We start from the raw sequence: 24,220 nt of genomic DNA on the forward strand, positions 1-24,220 counted from the left end.
AGCCTTTACCAACTTCAATGTACAGAACAAATCCAAAAGTAATCTATGACACACCTAGGAATAAATCTGAGTTCAGGTTTATCTCTCTAATCAAATGCCTCTAATCCTTGATGGCAGAAAGTTAGTTACATTTGTCAATAAGACAGCAAAAAGCAGAATTTGAAAAAAATATATATGTATTTTGCATTTAGAAGAAAAGAGAGGGGGGAAACCCAGTCTGACCTCTCCCCAGTGGCTTCTCATGTGTTAGAGTGATAAAGAGCCAACCAAAGATATTGCCTATTTATCTGTGGTTATGAGTCTAGGCTTGTTCCAATCTATGTACTTGCATACCATATTAAATTAAGAAAGGAGAACAATTCTGAGGTGTCCAGAATTTGCAAAAAAAATAACTTTAGGAAAAGAGGAGAGATTTTAGGTACATTTTTGTGCCCTTGTAGCCCAGGAAATATGGTGTTGCCATTGCTTTTAACAGGCCCAAAGATCTGCCAGGCTTACTCTGGACTTGTCTTGGCCTGCCTGGAGATTTTTGTTGCTTGTCATGGCAATCATCTAATGACCAGATGACTACCACTTACTTTGTTTTATTTTTTGCTTGGCTTGATGTAATCAGTATAATATTGAGATATACATACATATATATATATATGCATATGCACATATATAAAACAGTAATAATAACAAATAGATTGTCTGTGTAAAATGAATTGCCTTAGAATAAAATGTAGCATAGAGGACTAACAATGTGGGATGATCTCAAAGACTTGAAAATATCGGCGCTGGTCAATGCTGTGAACCCCAGAGCTCTAAACAGCTCACCAATTACTGGTTGATTATTAGCCATACAAGGAGTACAGGCTTGGGAATGGAATAAAACCAATTTTGGGGGAACCCAGGGACCAAAGAATAAGTATCCAACCTGTGTGAAACACACCAAAGATAGGTAATTCAGATGCCGAGCAGTGAAGAAAGAGCAAGGTTTCAAGCACACCAGCTAACAAGTAAAAGCAGATTCTAAAGGGAGGAGGAAGAAAACATCAATGTCATACTACCGGCAAAGTACTGAGAATGCGGATGTCCCCTACACACACCCCTGTGCACCGACACTGAAGCCGCCCTCCCCTTAGGATCCAGAGGGGCAGCGGAAGGATGAACACAGCACCAGAGAAAGGGGCACATACCAAGCAGTTTGTGTGTATATATCATTTTAACTGCATAAAATTTGAACTTTAAGCATTAGTGTCATTGTAACTGGACTAATAATAATAATTTTTCTGGGCTGTTAGGATTTTAATTAAACTAACAGTTTAATTAAATTAATATGGCTTTGCACGTATGAAGAGTTCTTTTCACTCATACAGAGAGGACTCTTCTGAGTCTGGTGAACAAGTTGAACATGAGTCAGGAATGCAACCTTGCAGCAATGAAGGATAACTGCATACAGGGCTGCGTTTACAAAAGGGGAGTCAGTAGGCTGAGATAAGTGACTGTTCTCCCCTGTTCAGCAGTTGGGGATTCTGGGTCCAATCTTGGGCAGTTATTATCTGATAGAAGAGAGATGTAGACAAATTGGAGAGAGACCACCTGGAGCATACGATGTACGAGGAGATGTTGAGGCAACCGAGTTTGTTTATTCTGGAGAAGAGAAGGCTAATGGAGAATCTAATTGCAGACTTCCACCACCTAAATGCAGAAGATAGAGCCAGACTCTTCACAGAAACACCCAGCAGAAGAACAAGAGACAACAATCAAAAGTTGCAACAGAGGAAGTTCTAACCGGATATTACCAAAATAGTCTTCACACTCAAAGTAGTTAAGCACTGGAACAGGCTGCCCAGACAGTCTGTGGAGCTATCCTTCGAGTTATTCCAAATTTCTAAATGTGAAGTTATCCCGGCTTAGAGCACAAGGCTGGACTAGTAAATCTTCAGATGTACCTTCCAACCTAAGTTTCTCTATGATTCTGTGACAAACTTCATTTCAGTCAAGTTTGATATTCAAATCCAGCAAGATCTGTTTTAGAAAGTTGCATAAAAGTAAAATCCGGACAAATAGATAATGCTGGGGCTGGGAACCAGCATGAGACATTTCGGTGCAAATAGTGAGATGAAACAGGGAGAAAAAATAACTGAGATGAAGGGATTATAAGGACAGGTTACCTCAGACTTAATTACAGCTTTGCTAATGGTAACGTTATCATATCTCTGCACCCTGTGCTGTAATTATCTTCTTAATAAAATGACATGAAACTTGAGGATGATAGCAGTGCGGAGTTTCTGGTAATAAGGAGTTAAAGCATTCCTAAATCACCAGAGATTTTTTTTAGAAATCCAGTGGTTTTCAGCTCTGTTTTTACAGTATATCTCATTTTCACCTGTAAGCATGCTTTGAAAAAATACATTAATAAATATGAACTATACATATATTTCTTTATGTCTGTGCCTAGGCAAGCATACACATATCCCACAAATAACATCCCCACTTTTCAGGAAAGGTATTTTTTTGAAAATAATATAAGGGAGATGTTATGGTTGTTTATGCTGATATGGTTGTTTATAACTGATATTAGATTTTATGTTTGTAATATGAAACACAAGTATCAATAGATAGTCAAAGGCTATTCAGAGACTGGATTACTCCTCTCACCATGCTACAAATTAAAATTTTTGGCAATACTGAATAAAAATTGATGAAACAGCAGAATTCTTCCTGATTCAAAAGTCCAGGCCTTTCTTATTTAAGTTTAAAGAGAAAGATAGAAGTTCAGGAACTGAATGTCCATCATAGCAGTTGTGTGTAGTCTTATCTAGGATAATACAGCCATGTAATCAAAGTATTGAAATATATCCCTGTATTTAAATTAATTTACTCCAGATTTATCCTTTCTAAATTATGAAAACAGTATTAAACGTCTTTAATTTATCAAAAGGACATGGAGGTATTCTGGGCCATACTCAGACTGTTCTTTATTGTTCCTATCATTCAAGAGTACTGTGATTCATTCAGTCTATCTATTAGCAGACCTTCCAGAGCTCTACACCTTAAACAACCCTTAGAATTGTTGGCTGCAATACAAATAACTATAGACAAGTAGCTTAAGTTTTTCCAATCTAGCAGATTTTCTAGAGGTCTTCTGAGGTGCTACTCTTCTGCAAAGAGTTCAGAACAATACCATGCCTAATGAAAGGTGAGGTACAAATATAGGATCCACAAGGTCTTGCATGAAAGGCCTTTCTGCAGCTACCATATAAACTGCAACAGTCTAACAAAGTTCATGGGTTTTTTTATTTTATTATAATATAAAAATTAAAGCTACTTTAATACAGAGATGATCTTCTGACTGTGACAGGCTACCCAGCTCTGCAAGGTACTGTTTCGTAATCTGTGAAGTTACATGAAGCCTTATAAGGTAAGTTGTCATGTAAAAAACATACAAACCAATAAAGAAAACCCAAATTAACAACTAATCAAATGAACAAGCAGGAAAATAAAAACAAAAACAAAAATCTTCTTTCTTCCTTTTTTAATGTAAGTTTTTCTGTAGCAGAAAAGGCTTGACTGTTGAGTAATTTGCAAACATCAATTAAATGTAGAGATACTTGCTCCTTTAAAATGAGTTGCATATTTAGAAAAGTAAAGCGAGCTATTGGAGGACTTTGACATTTTTGTATTAAACATTGTTAAAGTAGCTGTTAACAGTCATTGGCACAATAATCTCTTTACTGCTTTGGGATATATGACAAATGCCTATGTGTTTAAAACTAATGGTTTAAAAATTGTTTGATGAACTACCATGAGAACGTGTTCTTATCCAGCTGTTCCATTTTCAAAGCATTATGATGTATAGTAGATGATTACCGAAACTAGTGAATGAATCCCTGCTGGGTTAACTTGTCTAATGAATGTGTGCCCATCAGTTGAAGTTAACAGCCAAGGAAAATACATTTTTTGTCCTCTGGATGTGATGGAAAGGATTAAAAGAAGAACAGTCTGAAAACAAAAAAACTGTAGATAAAAATGTAAGTTATATTTATTATGGCAACTGAGTTTTAAAAAAAATTTCCAATAGGAAATTTTTCTGAATGCTGCTCTACTTTCAGATCGCTTTCTTTATATTTATTTTTTCCTATGCTGCTAATGATTTCTCACATGCTTTCATACACATTTTAGCAATGTTAAGTTGTTTTACAATGTTTTATAAAATGTTTTTCAATGTTATGAGTTTTTTCTTAGATTGAGAATAAGTATTTGTACTTCCTTGAGATTTATTTAAAAACATAAAGCAAACAATATTTAGGGGTAAAAGCTACATGTGGTAGAGACATTTAACATGTTTTGGTAATGATGGGCTTAGTTTTCGTTAAAAAATGTCCTATCAAAGGTTTTCTTCTGCTTGAGGATTACAATACATAAAAAAAACAAAAATACAATTTTCATAAAGCATTTTAATTGAAAAGTGAAAAAATGTAACTTTCAGCATTTTATTATTAATTTCTTAATATTTAATAAATATATCATTATATATTTGCTAAATATATAGTTATACATTTAATAATTAAAATACATTTAATAATTATACTAAATATACCATTTGTAATGCTATTTCAGTGGACTTAGAGGGACAGATAGCAAGAAAGTTATTGTTTTGCAAATATAATAGCACATCCACTTTCTCAATTATAAGAAACAGAATTCACATTACCATAAAATATCTAAAATGTGGTAATTTGGTATTGTTACATAATCAACATATTCAACTAACACACCACAAATGTAGTAATGGCATAAAATCATGTTCCTTTAAAAAAAAAAAAATCCAAATGTGCATTTTGATTCAACCAGTCACATGCAAGACAAGGTGGCTGGATTTATTATTTTGCCATCACTTTACTAGCTTTGGCCTCATCCAAAGACTAGAGAAGTCCATCAGAAATGCTACAAAATAAAATGTTGTAGTCTGAACAAAAGAAGGTACTTCGTAATGCACACACAGGAGAACTCTGCACTGGGTTGTTCTGTCTGCCCTTCATCCTCCAATTTAGAAAGGAAGGTAAGTCCGGTGTTATATTCACCACCCTCACAGACACCTTCCTCCCATGAGAATCTTAAATGGTGCTAGATGTGTGTTAAAGTAACTGAATCACACCCCAGACATTAATTTACTCTACTGGGAACTCAGATACAGTGAGGTTCAATCTACTAAACTTAGGCATGTATTGCCATTTAAGATCCCTTTGGGTATCCTACCTGGCTTCTAATTGCTATTCCAGAAAGCCATAGGTCTTGTGTCGTATCTGCCTGAGTGTTTTTCTGTAGGCTTTATCTGGATATGAATGTAATCTTAGCACTAGTTGGAAAAATAAATATAGAATTTATATTATTAGGTGAAGTCTTAGTTATGAGGGATGAAAAATATGTGTGGCTCGGTTGTCCAAATGTAGAGGAAAAGAACTCTGAGATTTATCTTCTTGACCTATTGTGCTGATTTAGTCTCTATATCTCTTCTTTGTGGAAGCATACTTTTAGACTTGAAAAATTGCACTACAAGCAGGTAAGATTTTAGCATAACTCGTGATAGCAGTGTGGCTGGCAAAAGCCTGACATTGTGGTGCTTTGGTGAAAAAAACTGTGTCCTTATTTTCTGTGTTAGACCAGAGTGCTAAATATGAAAAACAAAAAGACTGTTCTGGAAAGAACGTAACCCCCCTCCCCCACCATGTGTTTAGTCCAATCAGACAGGGGAAGTTTGTACTGTTTGCAAATGTCACACTGTCTTTATTATGATGAACCAAAACATTTATAAGTGCCAGAAGCACTGAAATTTGTAGCTGAACCTTCCTAGCGGACTTTTCTGGTGTGAGATTTCCTTGTCTGTGAGGATTTGTTGTTTTTCCTTAAGCTATGTGGTATAAACTAATTAACAGTAATTAATACTGTTAAATTCTGGTGATAACTCTCTTTTATTACTGAGGGTCAAGATATGCAAAGTATGGACAGTAATTATATTAATGACATTGTTTCAGTCTGCACTTGTAATTAAACTTAAAGCAGTGTTTGAAAATGTTTACAATGATTAAAATAATATTTGACCTAGAGTTTCAGTTTATGAAGATTTTAAAATGAAACCTTATTTCCTTGAGATTTGATTATAATTTGTATGCATATTCATATCTATGTGTCTAAATATATTCATGCTATATAATCTACTGAGATATACAGTATGATCTTCTTTATCAGAGCACCTTTTTACAACACAAACAGCAGCTGCTAGTAGTACAAATGAAAAAGAGAAAGGATATTGCACGGTTATAAGCTTATCTCTCTCCCTCACACATACGAACAATGCATACTATAATAGTAAACATCACACCAGAATTAATTTTAAAATTTTACACATAAAATTACATTTTTAAGCATGACCATAGGGAAAAGTAAAAGGAAGTAGGAGCTAATACATGACCTTGAGAAGGATTTTTGGTTCACTGAACCAAAGAAGAATCCTCCCTCCTTAAAACCTTTAGTGTGTTAAAATAATGGATACATTCTTACCTGTCCTGTATCCCAGAAGGGATACAGGTTCCTGAGGCACAAGTTGCCTCATAATGCGCCTGGGATTGGATAAATACTCTGAAAAGATAGATAGTATTCTGAATGGGGAAAGAACACCGCTATCAGGTTTAAAAATATCTAAAATCCCATTTGTCTCTGTATTTAGACATATGAGTAAGGGATAGAGGCTACCACCAGTGCTGATTCAAGATCTGTTGCTCAGAATTCTCATCTAAAGTTAAGTATCTTCAGCTCCTGTTTAAAAGGGGTGACCAGCACTCACATTCTTTTTTTTTTCTTTAATCTAGATAAAGACAGACCAATTCCCTTTTATCTAATATTTTTATGACTAGAGCTGTCACTAGGAAGAGCCATTTAAAACACATTTCTTTCAGCAGAAAGCCTTCTATGGTGGAGAGTCCTCCAAAATTTTCCCTGTGAAATTAGCAGAACACACAGTGCAGTAGGGGCAGAAAGGAAAATGGAGGTCAGTTTACGTACCCCATTCCCAAGTTCATCTTCTGTGGCATTATGTTTAAATGCTGTGCAGCACTTACACAGAGAGTAATATTTGGTGAATCAGGTAGACCGATTTAACCAATAGGAGGCTGCAACAAAAAAAGTAAATGAATAGACCACATCCTGATGCAAGTTTAGTGCTCACAAAACATTAAAAAAAAAAAAGTTGGTGAAAAGGTCAAGGAGAAACAGAAAGAAGAAATACCACATGAGATCCTGCTCTCCTTTAACAAAAAATGACAAACCAAAATCATGAAGAGACAACTGGACAAGATTTAAGCCTTTCATGTAAGGAGAGCAGAGAAAAAAGGCCATAGCTTTTTCCCTGATCTTTTCCTTCCTTCCTTCCTTCCTTCCTTCCTTCCTTCCTTCCTTCCTTCCTTCCTTCCTGCCTTCCTTCCTTTTTATTCCCAGAAGAAGGCCACATATTAAAGAAACAGTAGTAGGAATTAGAAAGGCTTTCTTAAGCCAGAAGATGGAAATTCTCTTTAGTCTAGAAGAATGGAAAGAAACGCTAGTAGAGGTGCAAAAGTAGCCAATATCTTTAGCATTAAGTATAATATTAGTAATGAATTTTGGTATTTTAACTTGTCACATTGCTGCAAATCTATGTTTTTTAATAAACATATTCTTCCAAAAGCCTTATCTAGTAAGAAAGCTGAATCTAAGTAACACAGAAAAAGCATTCACTCCATCTTTTGAATAGCAGTTATTGTTAAAAGGCAAACACCATTAACTGTTGAGGGAGCCTAGCTTCTGCTAGACTCCTAATTTAGATGGCAAAATTAAGCAAGATGAATCCTCCAAAGTTCTATCTAAATAATCTTTTAGAAAATATTAAAGATTTTTGTCTCTATTAAAAGCTTTTCTTTTTTTTTGTTTTGTTATTTGCATATTTAAAGAAACCTCAGAGGCAAATACACCTCCGCTTTTAACTTAATTACTTGATTGCTCTGCTATTAAAGATGAAGATACAAATCCAGAAAAAGAGAGAACTGGAAAATGAAAAAGGTTGAAAGCATCTCCGTTGAAAAATGATGGCAGACTGACCATCATGCAGGCAATAAACTAAAGCCAGTAAAATATAGTAAATTAAGGAAAACATTTCAGCAGTGTGAATATGAATTTGAGAATTGTTTTTCTGTCTTTATTGGGTTTTATGTCCCTGTTTTTTTGATCTTTGTTCATTAACTCCCACTTTTGACCTCAAGAATCTGAACCTTTTAATGCTTATCTTTAACTGTTTTGTCTAGTCTCTTTACATAAGATGGATGCATATCACATTTTTTTCTGAAAGAAGTAGCTGTTGAAGCAGAGTTGCCATGAACATGCTAACAAATAATAAGTTTTAAGTATTAAATAAATCTTTTTGACAGAGCATGGTTTAATGTCTACTCCGCTCACTCTTCCAGGACATTAATAGCCTAACTAGCATAACTAGTGTTTTAAGTTGACATCTGAAAATCATCACACTGAGTCACTGAGGTAAATTCTGAATAAAAATCATTACACTGAGGTAAATTTTGTCCTACTGCTAAAAGACAGTGTAAAACCCTGGGCTTGTTCATTTGTGTAAAGGACAGGAAGCTGATTTCAAATATATATATATTTCTTTTTGCAGTGAATGTGTATAATATTGTTGCATTTTTATAGTTGTTGCTCATCATTTGTACTGAAATGATGCCTAGAAGCCATCTTCAAGGAGTAGGACCCTGTTACAATCCAGAAACATAGAACTGAAAGGCCATCTCTGGCACTGGCCTATGTCTAAATAACCTATGTATACACTTTCGTCTGAAGACCCATTATCCTCCATGGCTAAGAAGTCTGATAAGAATTGATAAGAAATTTTCAGGTAAGAAATTTTACAAAGCAGGCAATATCAATCTTCCCCCCCCCCCCCCCACATTGAACTACTTCATTATAGACAATGCTGAAATGACAAAAATCAAAGGAATAATTCATTGTAACAGTATCTACACTATTACTGATAAAATCCATTTTGCCTAACAATATTTGCTGTTTGATAAATCTCATCAGAGTAAACTGGTCAAAATACCAACCAATTACGATTCCTAACTTATCTTCAGTATAGAACAGAAAGGTAATTGTTTTGAATACTGACATTTTCACAGATACATTTAAGGTTAATGTAAAATCATAGACAGAAAATGAATTTCATACTGAAGCGTGTCATAAAAGAGAAATTAGTATACAGTGTATTGTATAATATATGGCAACATTAACCTAGACAAGGAACATCCAAAGACTTTCTGAGAGCCTGGGAGTAGCATCCTAGTTATTCATTTTAACTAACTTATTCAGTGCATGACCTTGTGTTACTTCAGTGATTAATTCTGAATTAACATTAACCTATAAGTAAGTGTCATTGAATTGGACTGCAGTCAGACTGATCTCAGTAATAGATGTCTAGGCTGCACTAACTTCATATTAAGGTTTTACCATCTGAGCACAGTCAGTGATAAGCCGATTTTAAAAACATTTAATTTAAAACCAATTTACTTATTAACAGAATTACCCACAAATTTGACTAACAGAAGGATTTTGTTCAAACAGCAGGTCAATGTAAAGAGATTGCCAGAAATATGACCGTTTTTCTCCTGGCAAATTTTAAGCTGTCAAAGCCCTCCAAAATGAAAGTGTGGTGGTTACTCCAGTGATCTCCAGAAAAACATTCTCAGCAGGTTTGCTGATGTCGGTTGCCATGAGGGTTAGACAAACCGTTATGACAAATCACTTGGACGAGAAAAATGTATTTAATTTTCAGTTCACTCACACTGAAGAGGGGACTGGACATAACTTTCTTTGACAACAACTTGCAGCCTTCAGACATTCTTTCATACATAATCTACATCAATTTAAAATTATATCAGTTGTCTATTCCTGGTACTCCAGTATGTCATCGTTGCAAACTTTCCTCTGATAGGAAATTTTCATTTTGTTGTGATCAAAAAATACTCTTTGTTCTTCTGCCAGTGCTGTTATTCATCCTAAATAATAATTTTCCCTCTCTGCATCTCCTCTCTGAAAGTCATAGCAATCACTTCCCAAAGCTGAATGTTTTTATAGAGTTTTCTTGTATGAAATAAGCTCTTCATTCTCTCAGTCATTCTCATGATGGTGGTCAGCTCCAAAGTAAATCTTCTACATGTATGTGCCTATATGGGGGTGTCTTCATGTGAACTAGGTATCTACCTCCCATTGTAGTCAACGGATATCTAGTCAATGCAGTCAGTGGATCCTAAGAAACAATCAACTCAACCTAAAGTAGACCTTTAAAGCACAAATCAGTCACCTAAACATTGATGTTTATTGCTATTTGAAATGTGCTAGAGTGTGATGTGTGGCTTGTAGCTGCTCTAGAAAGGACTAAATCTCTTATGGGTCCTTATCCATGTCTGCCAATCTTTTTTGGAAGTCTCAGATTCCCTAGGGCATCTGAAATATCACTAGATATAATTGAATCTTGCTTTTCTTGAGTTGAATTCCCCTTTGGGCATCACTGAATGAACTGAATACATCCCCCATTGCTTGTAACATGAATTTAGACACCTAACTCACAGGAAAACATCTACATGTCAGAACCTAAATGTAGTCATCTTTGTGAGCTGAACTTTTCTGGTATTTTAGGTTGCACTTATTTGTCTGGAAAATAATTCAGCTAACAGATCTTGAGCTTGTATTTGACTCTTCCATGCCATAGCATGCTGGTGATTCACAAACATCATATGACAAGGGAAAACAGAAGTTTTTCTCATTCTTTTTCATTCTTAATCACAAAAAAAGTCTGTCTGTTCCTACCAAATATGTGACCTTATATTTTATACTATAAAATTTTATTTATGTCTACTATGTAAGTATACAAGATCACTCAGTTCTTCATGTCTGATATTCCACTCTTCACTGTATTGATGATTCAAATTTCCCATCATTAGCCCTCTTCATTTAGATGTTTAAAACTTTTTTTGCCTCAAATTCGCTATCAAAAGCATCAATGAATTCAATCCCAAGGACAAAGTCTGGCGAGTACATCATTACTTACCCTCTCCCACTGACTACATCTTGTTACATCAGTAAAAGCTCTTGTCTGTGTCCATGTGTCTATGTGTTTATGTGTTTATGTAAATGCTTGTGTGTCTTTCAGTACCTAATTCTTTTTGAAGACTGAACTATTAAGGATCAACATACAAGGATGTATATGTGAATAAGCTGTGATTACAAAACTGTAGGTTTTCAAGAGTCCAGAGTGCAAAAGCTGTTAAAGAAAAAAAAAGGGGCTTATAACAGGGTCCCCCTCCAGGTAAATGATTTTAATGGAGTCCTTGAAAGTACAAGCACAAGATGATAATGGAGTTGTCAGGGCTATAAGGAAATGACCAGTGGTTAGTCACAAGACTTTAAAGGAAAGCAATCTTGGAAGCTTGATAAAAGATGCTTTAGAGATAAGAAAGCAAACAAAGAAAAGGTTTTCAGTAGATGTAAAATGTAACATAAATAGAAAATTTGTATATAATTTGAAATTGTGAACAAACAACAAATTAAGATGTATAGGATATTAGAAAATGTATAGAATCAGACATAAGAGGGCTAGACTAAAAAGTGAAGAGGAAGAAGCCTCCACCATCAACACCATTCCCTCCCGGTGAAACACTCGGGATGTTAGTGGCTTGTGGCAAATGTAAATTGGAAGAGTGAGCCTAACAGCAGAGAAAACAGTAGATACTAACAAGTATATCAATTTCAACTGTTTCATTATTGGAAAAAAGTCTAGTAGCTGGATAATTTGAACTATAAGCATTAGTACAATTGTAACTGGAAAAATAGTATTATTTGGGTTAGATTGCTAAGACTAACAATAAATACTGGGCTTTGTGTACAAGGTATGTTTCTTTAGCCCACACAGATTGCACTGGGTATCTCTTCTGTTACCCAGTGATTAAGGACTGGCTGCCACATCTGGATGCAACAGAGAGAATTGGACCTATAGAAGATTTTCCCTTTTTCTAGTTTGAAAGACATTGGACTAGATCTTCAGCTTTTGTGACCATTTATATCAGCACAAAAGAGGTGAAAATATTCAGAAATCACACTGGCAGTATTACCTTCTTAGCTACAATGAAAATGATTATAAGTTATTCAAGAAAGTTGAGAATTCCATCTATTCTTCAGCAATAAACTCATGAACAATTGTGCTGGTAAAATATTAAAGGGCATTTTCTCTTCTCTCCCCCCCCCTTTTCTTTTTAGACAGACTACATTTTTCCCCAGTTTCATGTCTTATTCAGTCATCTCAAACTTTGTCAGGTAGGCTGATTCGTATCACATTTCTCAGGATATACATCATGTTTGCTGATCTTTAGAAGTACTTGCTTATCTACTTTTCTCTTCCAAAATGTTTTGAGACAAGAGCAGATAAGACAGAGGTAAAAAAGTATGTATAGTTTAGATCCATGAGTATTTGATTTTTCTCATAAGTTTTAATTGCATTTTATTATCCAACAAAGAGAATATTGCTGGCTTAATTTACATAGAAAATTTTTGTATTATCTGAGTAGTTTAACTGATTTTGACTACCTTTTTTTTTTTTTCTTTTGGGTTAAATACAGGTGATAGAGGTGATTTTTAAAATTTTAAGGTCTTTTTCCATATGTGCATGTGTATGTATGATACTGTTCATATACTCATATTTATAGTAGTTACTAGTGAGGAAGGAAAGCCTAAAATACTGAAAATATGGTACCTTTGTCTACTGCATGTTTTTTTATGTTTCTTTTACATACTTTTCTGTGTTAAAGAGAAAAGGAAGAGGGTCTGATGTATCTATTCATGAGTTAGGTATATATAAAAGTCTCTTAGGTTCTGATTAGATATTATCTAGCCAGACTTTTTTTTTTTTTTTTTTTAAGCCGCATCACTGGAGAAATACGTTTTCTTTTAATCCTCTTCAGAAGCCATTCCCTCGATTCCCTCGAGCAAGGGAATTTCCAAAGAAGCAAAAGAAAGAACCAGTTGGTTACAGCAGGACACACTGGGGGAAAAAAATATCTTGGGCAAGAGAAAAAAAAAGTGATTTTGTAACTTAGGGAACTTGTGTTCGAGGACTAGCCAAAAGTAAAGTAGCTGAAGTATGGTAGAGTAAGATAGATGCTGACTTCTTAATTTGGCAAAAAGGCTGTATTCTGCAAGAGCAGGAATCTATATGCTCTGATGCAATCCAAAGAACATTCCCAAGCCATGAAAACACAAAATAAAGGTATTTAGGGTATTGTTTCTCTCTCTTACTGCCCTACCTCAAGCTATATATCTTTGGTAATAATGAAGCCAGTAGTAGCTGTGCTTAGAAATTTTATCAAATAGACATGTCTGCTTGCACTTGCACCATGGAATATTAATCTATAAATCCACAGCACTAACAAAGGCTGAATACTGGGAAAGAATACACTTAAACAACTAGGAACTTAGTACAAGCCCCAGTCATGAAGCCTGAAGGATGTGAAAGTCAGAGAGAGCAAGAAAGACTACACTAAGGAAGCATACTAGAAAAGGCACAGAACAAAATTACACTGCAGAATACCCAAACTATTTTGGAACATGACTACTTTGGTCTGCTGAATTCCATGTTCCCACAGAAAGAGAAAACTGCAGTTCAGCTTTCTGTCCACTATGACCCTCAAGTCCTTTTCTGCAAAGCTGCTTTTCATCCATCCATTTTTGGACAGATTATTCAAAACAAAGTGCAGAATTTTTCATTTGTCTCTGTTGAACTTTGGGAGGCTTCTGTCAGCCTATTCCTTGCTATATTATTGACCTGTTGTATGATCCTGTGTAAGTGATTTTACTTTTCCATGCATTTCCTTAATCTCTTTTTGGCTTAGAAATAAACCATCTCATGCTAGGGATCATTTTTTAGTATATGTTGGTACAGTATTAAGCGGAATGAACTCTAGTAAGGGATTACCCCCCTAGGAAGGGATTCTTGCTCCTATAATTCAAATAATACACTGTATTAATCATTTTATGCAAAGACTCTTTTAAAGAATTTCCCACGTGAGAATTATTTGCTCAGGAGCAGGGCAAGCTTTGGGAGAGAAAAGATAAAACTGGACTTTCTCTTTAGAGTAACTAAGGTTTACTAGAGGTAAGTCTTTTGGAGATAAAGAGGTGTTTTTTTGTTTTGTTTTGTTTTGTTTTGTTTTGTTTTGTTTTGTTTTTTAATGAAGAGGAACTTCTTTGGAAACAGAACAAAACAAAACAAAACAAAGCCTAGAGTGGGCAAATGTTATTGGTTTCCATGTGTAATTCACATGTGGGAAAGTTTGAGGAGTATCTCTTTACAAAGGAAATAATACGTATTATAAACTATAAGAATGACTTTGAAAATGTACTGTATTGACAGAGCCTTTTCTTTTTCAGAAGAAAAATGTCTGTTCATTATTTCTCTCCTTGTTCAGCATTCAGGGCACCAAAACTATTTTCAGTCTTGTAGGCTGGAATAAAATGGAGTCCAAGACACATTTCAAGGGTGAGTACATTTTGGATTTGAATCACCTAAGTTAATGGACTGAAGGAGGTTTATATTTCAGTCCTGAAATAGTGTTCACTTTTCTGTGGTCATTCATTCTGATAACAATATTTGTAGCAGCAATGTATCAAGCTCACTTTTTTGGTCATATTCAAAGAATAATTTAACTAATGAGTCATAACAGAATCACATGAAATTCATATACTAGGTATTCTCCATGAACAAACCTGTGTTTTCCCTCTATTCTACTATACATAAAAAGGGCAGCTGATTAAACACCCCAAACCCCAAAAATAATTTTATAGAAAGAAATTTTGACTGTGGAAATATAACAGTATAAACAGCTATGCTGGGTAGCCATATTATTAATAGCTATACTGTTCTCTCTACCTAAATTCAGAAGACGGTTCAATCTGTTGAAGAACCATGCAAGTATATCAAAGAAAGTGGGACAAGTGCATGTTAATTTAAAAAAAAAAAGTATTTGGCATCTACCAATATTTATTTAAGTCTTTGTCATGCATTTCGTTTTCCTTGTTTTCAGAGTGTACTACTTTCTTCTGCCACTTAAAAATTGATATAGACATCTCAATAATATAAATGTATTAATTTTTTATTACTGGCCTAGATTATACCTTTTATTCATCCATAGAAGAGATGGATAATGCATTCATTTATCACTGATAAAACCATTAATAAGTTTCAAATCTAGCAATATCCATATAATTATATTTTTAAAGCTATTAAAAATAATAAATTTAGATATAATGGGCTGATATCAATGAAAATAATGAGCTAGCATTTCCTCAGATTGGTTACATATCCCATATGAAGCCAAGAATATTCTTCCTCATAATCTGTAAGAAGTTACTAAAGAAGAAATTAACTAACGTAAAAAGGCATATTGATTTTACTTTACCAAATATTCAGTTCATGCTTTGGTGATTGTTCTTTCACATTTAGATACAAGATGAATGCCTTCTAGACCTTACAAATAAAAACATTTTAGTCACAGCAATTTTTACAGAACTACTACAAGTCAATCCTCTCATTATTTAGTTACATGCATTTAAAAATGGTTTGGAATGGACAGCATGATTTTGTACTACTTTTATAGCATAGAAATTATGACTAAAAGCTCTACTTGTACAGAGCCGTGTAAGAAAAGCAAGTACATAGGCATGGGATTATCAGCAGCCAGAAATGGGAGGACTGGACTGTACAATAAGAAAAATTATGAAATAATAAAGTAATAAATACCTCCAGAATTTACGTGTCTTCTACAGCCCTGAGTTAGACATGAGTATAGGACTGGTATTCCTAACTTAAAACATTATCCTAGCAATTATTGGCACCCATTTTGAGTAGAAAACCCTGACTGCCAAACATTATGTACACTGGAAGTTGTGTATCAACAGTATCCTGACCCTTATGGATTTGAACCAAATCTGTCTATTCATTAGGTTATAGAGACCTAATGAATACAGGGTAACATGGCACCAGCAAACTATGAAGAAAGGCAGAATTCAAGGCAATAAATGGTACTTCTGTGTTTCTTGATGGCTAATCTATGTAACTGAAGAAAGCTGGTTTTTGGGATTCTTAGACACACAATTCTCTCCCCTCATTGTATACAGATTTTGTGATTAGCTTCAATTTGAGAATTTCACTCCACGATGGGCAGTTTCACTCTAGGATCTACTAACCAAGTACCCAACATATAGATAGACAATTAATGAGGAAAAGTAGAAAAAAGTAAAGAGCATTTAGGTGGTGTCTTAGTCAATGATTACATCTTGAAGGAGACCTATAAGAGGCAAAATACATTTCATTTACATTTCTCCTTCTCTACATGATTTCCTATGCTTGAGTTCCTTAATCCTTGCTGATTAAGAATATTTTGTTCCAGCTTTCCTAGCAAGCCAACATTTGTACCAATTAGTTCTACTAGAACAGAACTCTATTTATGGGTGTACTCAAACATGACAGGTACACTGCTTTGTTTTTCTGTGACTTAAATGTAGCATAAACCCTCTTGAAATCACAGTAACATTCTGTGAATTAGTTGTGGACTCTCCTTTCCATTTGTGTCACACTGTATTGAAGACTGTAAGGAGAACTTCCACTCTTGAATGAGAAAAGACTTGTTGATATATGTTAAAATGCAAGTTCCTTACCTGATGACATTTCTTCAAAAGAAGAGAGTTGTTGAATATTTTGATATAATTTTTGACATAAGAGTTCCAGTAGTGCATAAACACATGATTTCAGACTTTTCACAACAAATAAATGATTTTATTTGCCTTAAAACAACTTTCATGTTTGCTGACTTCCAAAACAGAATCCAGAACTCAGTTAGAACCTGGCTCCAGTGTCATCATCTCTTTTTTCTGCGCATGAGTCTTGTTCCCTTTTCTGTACACCAGTAAGGCTTCCAGAAGACTCCCTCAGTACACATCCTTATGTTTGTGTAACCAATAGGCTTGTAATTAAGAGATGCAGATTTGAATCTGTTTAGGCTGAGAAAAATGTTTCAGGGAGATTGTCATTTCCCAACTTCGGACTCCAGCCATCTGGCAACAACGTAGGTTATTATATAGACTTTAGGTAATATCACTGGCCTCAACTACATTTTTTTTTTATGGCTATGAACATCTCAAGTGTTACACATGCTCTATAAGCGCATCTGATACCAGATTTCTCAGATAATTGATCTCAGGAAAGACCTAATTTCAAGAGCAGAGACTAAATGAGTGAAGTTTTTTCATTAAGAATTTTTGAACTTTACTCCTGATGCCTTTACTCCACAAGAAGTTTTCTTATAGTCCCCAAGATCTTTTTGAATCTAGCTCCTCATGTCTTCAGGGCTGCTCCTCTCTTGATTTACAGTTAATTACATGAATTTTCAGCTTGCAGCTACTGACAAAGAAACAGCGCTGTAATTATCAATACCCTTTCCAGAATGAGCAACTTTCTTTTATCTTGTGAGTTTGGGATAGGAGGTAGAGGTATGATCTAAAGTATCTGCCTGTTTGTCTATTTATCTAGCACCTACTTATTTTGTCATTTTTCACTAAGTATAGTCTGATTGATTCACTGAGAGAAAGACAGTTCTACAGACTTTTATTTAGTTCAAAAAAACACAGGAAATCATGAATTCAGTTATCACCTTCTAATTCATAGGTTAATACTAATAAATCCTGTTTTAAAAACCAGAATATCCTTTTGACTAGCATTTGGTTAATCAGACAAGATTTTCAATGATAAACATATCTTTCATGTGTCTTTATCTGGTAGCAATTCATATATTCATGTAACCATTGAGATAGTTAAATAATCATGTCATGCCCAATTGCTTTCTCTGTTCGTTACATGATTAATTCAGGTTGTCTTCAGAAATTTTACTTTTAATAGCTATGAATACCTATGAAATTCTTCAGACAGAAACATATTAAAAATTCATTGTGAAATTCGAACTATCTGAGTGTCCCCCTACATTATCTTAACTTCATGACATTCTTTTACTAAGAGCAGTGATCCTTTTGAACGAAATCAGTAGCAAAACTTCATGTTGAAAAACGTGTTGGGAGGTGTGGAAAAAAATCTATAAAACAAAAGAATAGCATCTAAAATTACTTTGAAAAAAAAGGTTTTCTTTTCAATTATGGTGTGATTCATACCATTAATATAACAGTTTTAAGTAGGTAGCTGTACCCTATACCCTGTTAAGCCATGACAGCATGAATTGGTGAACTTGTGGTCATGGAAACAGATTGCACATTATTACACAGCTGAACAATAAACATGTCACAACAAAGCAAGTATTGTTTTTTCCTTTAATTTAGGCTTTCAGTTGTAAAACAGAGCTTGCTTTCTTTTTTTTTTTTCTTTCTTTTCCCCAACAGAATTCCTATATCTGGGATCTGGGTTTTGGTATTATTACTAAAACAAAGTGGCATTTAATACCTTAATTAATGAAAATATTAAACTATTTGATGATGATAAAGCAGTGGTAATAATATCCAGAACTGAAAATGAGACTCAACAAAATATCTTTGGCAGACATATTAATTCAAAGCATTATTCTACTTTCTTGCTCAGTTCAAACCCAGCAGCAAACCTCAGGGGTGCAACTATTTCCCTTAAGCTGGGAAATAGCCAGTAGTTACACGGTCCAGGGTCTCTTAACCCAAGCAACAAAATAAATAAATTTGGGAAAAAATATCCCTTATGTGAATTTAATAAAAAGAGTTAGAGTTGCTCACATTTACCCTCCAACAAAGACAATTTGTCTAAAGACTTATTTCGATGAATCCTAAAGCCACTGGACTTTCTAATTAAAGCTATAGATGATGCACAAAAATCATACATCTTTATGGCTCCTTTGTCTATGATGTTTCTCAGTAGTGTTGGACCATCATTCTACTTTCTGTGAACAGGAAACATGCCTTTACAACCTTCTGCTGACACTTTCAGCCTAAGAAAATAAGATTTGTTAGATAATTTATCTTGTTCTGAAAGTTCTGAAGTCCAGGAACGTTTTATAGATGCATAAGGAAACCTTCCCCAATCCAAACTATTTGCAAGAGGCAACAGATTACATTATTGGAATACAGTACCTAAATGTAATACCAAGAAACAAGGATTACACAGATTTTAAGGAAAGATGCCGATCTCCCTGGTGCAAAACATCCATTGTTATATCTTTATGGGGCATCTGAATTCCAAAGCAAATTCTTAATTCTAGATTTCAGGCTTTACTCATACTGTTTTCTTACGATGTGCCCTCTATTTACCAATTTCTAGAAGACAACATTCTACTGCAGATCCTGGATTCACATCTGTGACCGCAAGGCGGGCAAGAGAGGGTCGGATACTGGTGGAGGGAGACACTTGAAGTTCATGAGGGGTTAAACAGGATAGATTTAATAAAGGACTTACACTCCAAGCTGCACCAGGGGACCTGGGAAACCTGAGGAGGGGTTGCCAGCAGGAGCCTGCTGGAGGCATGGGTCAGACGCACGGGTCAGATGCCCAGGTGGGACTACTCCCATGTATCCTAAGGGTCCCCTCTTTTATCTACTAGAACTATTTCCTTGTCTTAGCTGTGCTAACTGTGAGAAACTATTGTCTGGGAAGCAGCTAGACATTGCAGACAAAACAGAATATGCATGCCTGGTTCCAATGGGAGTTTGGTCAGTGTGTAGCTTCACGTGCTGGCCCGGCAACCACGTACTCTGCCAGTCACTGACTCCATGCCACATCTTCCGCAGGTGTTCTCACTACAATATGTTTACAGTCTATGATAAAAACCTTCTAGGAAACTTCCTAATAGAAAAAGCCACACTGTCAAAGCTAGAGACCAAAATTAATGACTTCAGTCTTAAGTAGGTTCTCTATACAATTGATGGAGCAAATTAAGTACTTCTGAAGAATGACACAGAAAGCCTATACAGTAGAAGCAGCAATATGAGGGATGTCTCACATCTCTCTGAGAAAATTTGCTGCTTGAATGAGTATGAAAATTAGATGTCTTCATCTACTGGAGGAACACTGTACTATAAACTCTTTGGATACAAAATGCAGAAGACAGAGGAGGTTGTGGCACAGCTAGAGGCTAAGGAGTTCTGCTGCCAGAAAAAGGGACAAAGGGGAAATCATGGTATCCTGGCCATTTTGAACATTTCATTAGAAATTCAAAATTGAATTTTACATCTGAAGTATAGGTACCTGTGTTTTTAATGTGTTCTAGTCCTCAGAGACTTGTTTTCTTAAAGCATATACAAGGTGAAAATTAATGTGTCTGGTAAAGAGCATTGCAGGAATTAATTCTCACCTTACATTATGAGAGTTGTAAGGAGCAAATTCTCTATTGGCATAGCTCCATCTGAAGTTAATGAAGTAATGTCAGGAGAGAATGTGACTGTGGTTCCAGGTCTATTTTGTGATTGTTTTAACAATAACAACTAGATCTTATATTTTAAATATATTCTGTTCTATATCTTATTTTTTTCCATACCAACATAATACATTACAGAGAATGGTTTATTTTTCCTGGCTAATTTATGTGGTCTTGCAAGCCACCTTTAGCCTGTTAGAATTACAGTTAGTATATTTATTTTTTCCCCAGTAATTACATCCTGCTTTATTTGTATTGCTGCCTTTGTATTTATGTTGCCCAAATTATAAAAATAAATTAAAATAAAGAACGTTTCTCCACTTATACTGGAAGATGATTCTTCTTCATTAGACTAAACAGCACTGTTAAGTGATATATCTACATCTTTTAGAAGCTTTTTAGAACAGTTGCCCTTTCTCTGCTTTTCCAGCACCATTTTTTTCTTTTTGTGTTGATTGCTTTTTAGTAACTGTACAGTGCATTATGTGATTCAAACCACCACCTCAGTAGAAGTTAACATTATTGTGTGTTGGCTTAAAACACCAACCATGATATGAACTATATCCTATATAAACAGCTAATTGTTTTAATCTGCCATTGCTTATCTACAGTTTGCTCTTTAGGAGAAGTTGGTTTTCCACTAAAAGACTGCATGGCTGAAAAAATATGGTTCATTATCTCACCCTCTTTCCTTAGAATCATGCAACACTCCTGTCCAAAGACAGTCAAATTTGAATGAACTTTTAGGAAACGCTGAACATTTATTGTATGGTAACATTGTCTCCAGAGATACTTGGTGTTTTAAGTGCACCAGGTAGGACTCCCTCATCCTCTAGGCCCACCCCTTGCAATAATTTTTGTTGTGTTCCAAAAAAAAAAAAAAAAGAGAGAGAGAGAGAGAGAGAAAAACAATCAAATTGTCCAGATCCTGTGTAGGTCTCTGGGCAAGTTCAACACTTAATGACAGGACTGAATACCTCACAAATGCATTTTTATTTGTTTCCTTTAAAAATTCTAGTAGTACAAAAAGTATTCCAGGTGATGATAAAAATTACAGTTAAAAAACAACCAAAAAAAAAAAAAACCCCACAGGTTTAATTTTCCCCTTAACCTTAAGGAATTCAAGTTCATATCTCCCAAAGAAAATACTTGAGGACCTTAGACATAGCATTGAAGAAGGAGGAAGAGTCTGAGTAAGAGGTATCCCTTCATTCCAATTGAAGATAGGTCATGTTGTAGCAAAGTCAGCACCAGCATGAGAAAAGGATAGTATTTTTGGTGCAAAGATATCAGAGGAGGGAGAATGACATGAGTTATGTTTCCTATACTCGTATCAACCATTATTTTTTCCCTTTAATTACACTTTAATATAATTTCATTAACAGTGGTGAATACAAGCTAAAAAGACTAATTGGATCTTCTCTGAGACTATACACCTTCCAGAGCCTGAACTCCCAACAGTACTGAAGGAGGCACAGGCAGTGTCTGGATCTCAGATTCAGGACTTTTTGGAGAGGCTGAAGATGATTGTCTAGCCTCAGATTATTATACCCTGCTGATTGTCCATGTGGGCACCAACAATATGGCTAGGGAAGACCATGAGGGCATCAAAAGTGGCTTCAGGAGAAAGCGTGAAGGGCATGGAGACCCAGGTGGTGTCTCATTGATCATACTGGTGATGAGGGGGAAGGGCTTGATGATGAGTGGATAGGTCCTGTGGGTCAACGACTGCTTGCACAACTAGTGTTGACAATAGAGATTTGGCTCTTGTGACCATCGGGACCTCTGAGGATTGCTAGGAAGAAATTGGATCCACCTTACGAACTGGGGCAAAAGCATCTTTGTCAACAGGCTGGCTATCCTGATGAAGAGAGCTTTTAATTAGGAATGACAGGGAAGAGAGATAATGACTTTCAATCAAGCGAGGAGGTGGTGGGTGGGGTTGGCAAACAAGGGATGCACGCTGATGTAGATGGGAGAGACACTGAAAATGGTCAAAACAGGGCTGAAGGCACTGTCAAGCATATGTGCACAAATAAGGGAGTACTGAAAGGATACCACAGTAGGGAAAGCTCTCACACTTTTTCTGGCAAATCAGCATGAGTAGATGCCTCTCTGAAGCACCTGTACACTAACACATGCAGCAAGAGGAATAAACACATCTGTGTGCATTCACAGGGCTAGGCTCTCATCGGGATCACAGATATGTGGTGGGATAACTCACATGGCTGGAATGCTGTGATGGATGGATAAAGGTCCTTTAGGAAGGATGGTGAGAAGGGGGAGTCACCCTTGATATGAGAGCAGTGGTTATGTATGTGTGAAACTCTACCCAGGGACCAGCTGAGAGCTTATGGGTTAGGATTAGAAGGCAGACGCACATTGGCAATGTTGTTGTGGGTATTTGCTGCAGACTTCTGATCAGGAAGAAGATAAAACCTTCTTCAGATGCCTGAAAGAATCCTCATGTTCACAGGCCCTGGTCTTCATGGGGGACTTTAACCACCCCAACATCTGCTGGAGGGGCAACAAGAAATCCAGGACATTTCTGGTGTGCCTTGATAATAATTGTCTGACAGAGATGGTTGAGGAGAGGCACTTTGCTGAACCTGATCCTTACAAACAAGAAAGGACAGGGATGTGAAGGTGAGGACAATCTTGACCGCAGTGACTGTGAGATGGAGGAGTTCAGCATCCTGAAAGGAGGCAACAAGGCAAATAGCAGGATCACGACCCTGGACTTAGGAGAGATGACTCTGGCCTGCTGAGGAACCTGCTTGGAAGACCCCCATGGAAGGTGGTCCTTGAGAGAAGGGAGGTTAAGGACACTTCAAGAAAAGGCAGCAGTAGGCCTGCATGGATGAACAAGGAACTGCTGAAAAAACTCATACATAAAAAGGAAGCATATAAGAAGTAGAAGTAAGGTCAGGTAACCTATGAGGAACAAAAAGACACTGTCCAAGCATGCAGGGATGTTCAGGATAGGAAAGACAACCTGAGCTGAATCTGGAGAGTGACATGAAAGGCAACAAAAAAGGCTTCTGCAAGTACATCAGCAGCAAAAGGAAGACTGGGGAAAATGTGGGCCCACTGGTGAATGAAGCAGGGGACCTGCTGCCAAAGGACATGAAAAAAGGCCAGAGTACCCCATGCCCTCTTCACGTTGGTCTTTTCTGGTAATATTTGCCTTCAGAAATTCCAGACCCTGAAAACGCATGGGAAAGTCCGGAGCAAAGACCAGCAGGAGGGTTCAGGTGGACCAGGTGATCTCCAGAGGTCCCTTCCAACCTCAACCATTCTGTGATTCTATGCTGTCCAGTTACAAGATAGTAACAAAAGAGGAGTGTTTCATTATTATGCAAATATTTTAATTATTCTACACACTTATGTAATTCATACAATTTTCATATTCAGATAAAAAGAAATAAATAACCTGTTAAAGAAATATTCCTGTATTATGTAAAATAAAAAGTAGTTTGTGAAATATATAGTTTAAATTTATTACCTTTATAAGCCAAGAATATATTCAGTAAAATATTTTTTGATGGCAATGATAACTAAGGGGGAAAATGCTATTGTCTTTAACTTGGAATTTTCCCAAGGCAATGACATTTAAATACTTTAAGAAGACATCTTTAAAATATTATTCATTAAATTTTGAATTCTGCATGCATTTTGATCAAGGATAAGCTTAACAAAATATGAAGAAT

General features: G+C 35.8%; 1 long non-coding RNA gene across 1 annotated transcript in view; it reads left to right on the forward strand.

Moving 5' to 3' along the window:
- The window catches only part of LOC112991433 (uncharacterized), a 42,528-nt gene extending 18,712 nt beyond the window's left edge, over nt 1-23,816 (forward strand). Inside the window, exons 3-5 of the long non-coding RNA XR_010388977.1 lie at nt 12,337-12,393; nt 14,541-14,611; nt 22,987-23,816. This is a non-coding gene — a long non-coding RNA (uncharacterized LOC112991433). The remainder of the gene's footprint in view (nt 1-12,336; nt 12,394-14,540; nt 14,612-22,986) is intronic.
- The last annotated feature ends 404 nt before the right edge of the window (nt 23,817-24,220 follow it).

Source organism: Dromaius novaehollandiae, chromosome 1 (assembly GCF_036370855.1).
Source record: "Dromaius novaehollandiae isolate bDroNov1 chromosome 1, bDroNov1.hap1, whole genome shotgun sequence".
Classification (NCBI taxonomy): domain Eukaryota; kingdom Metazoa; phylum Chordata; class Aves; order Casuariiformes; family Dromaiidae; genus Dromaius; species Dromaius novaehollandiae.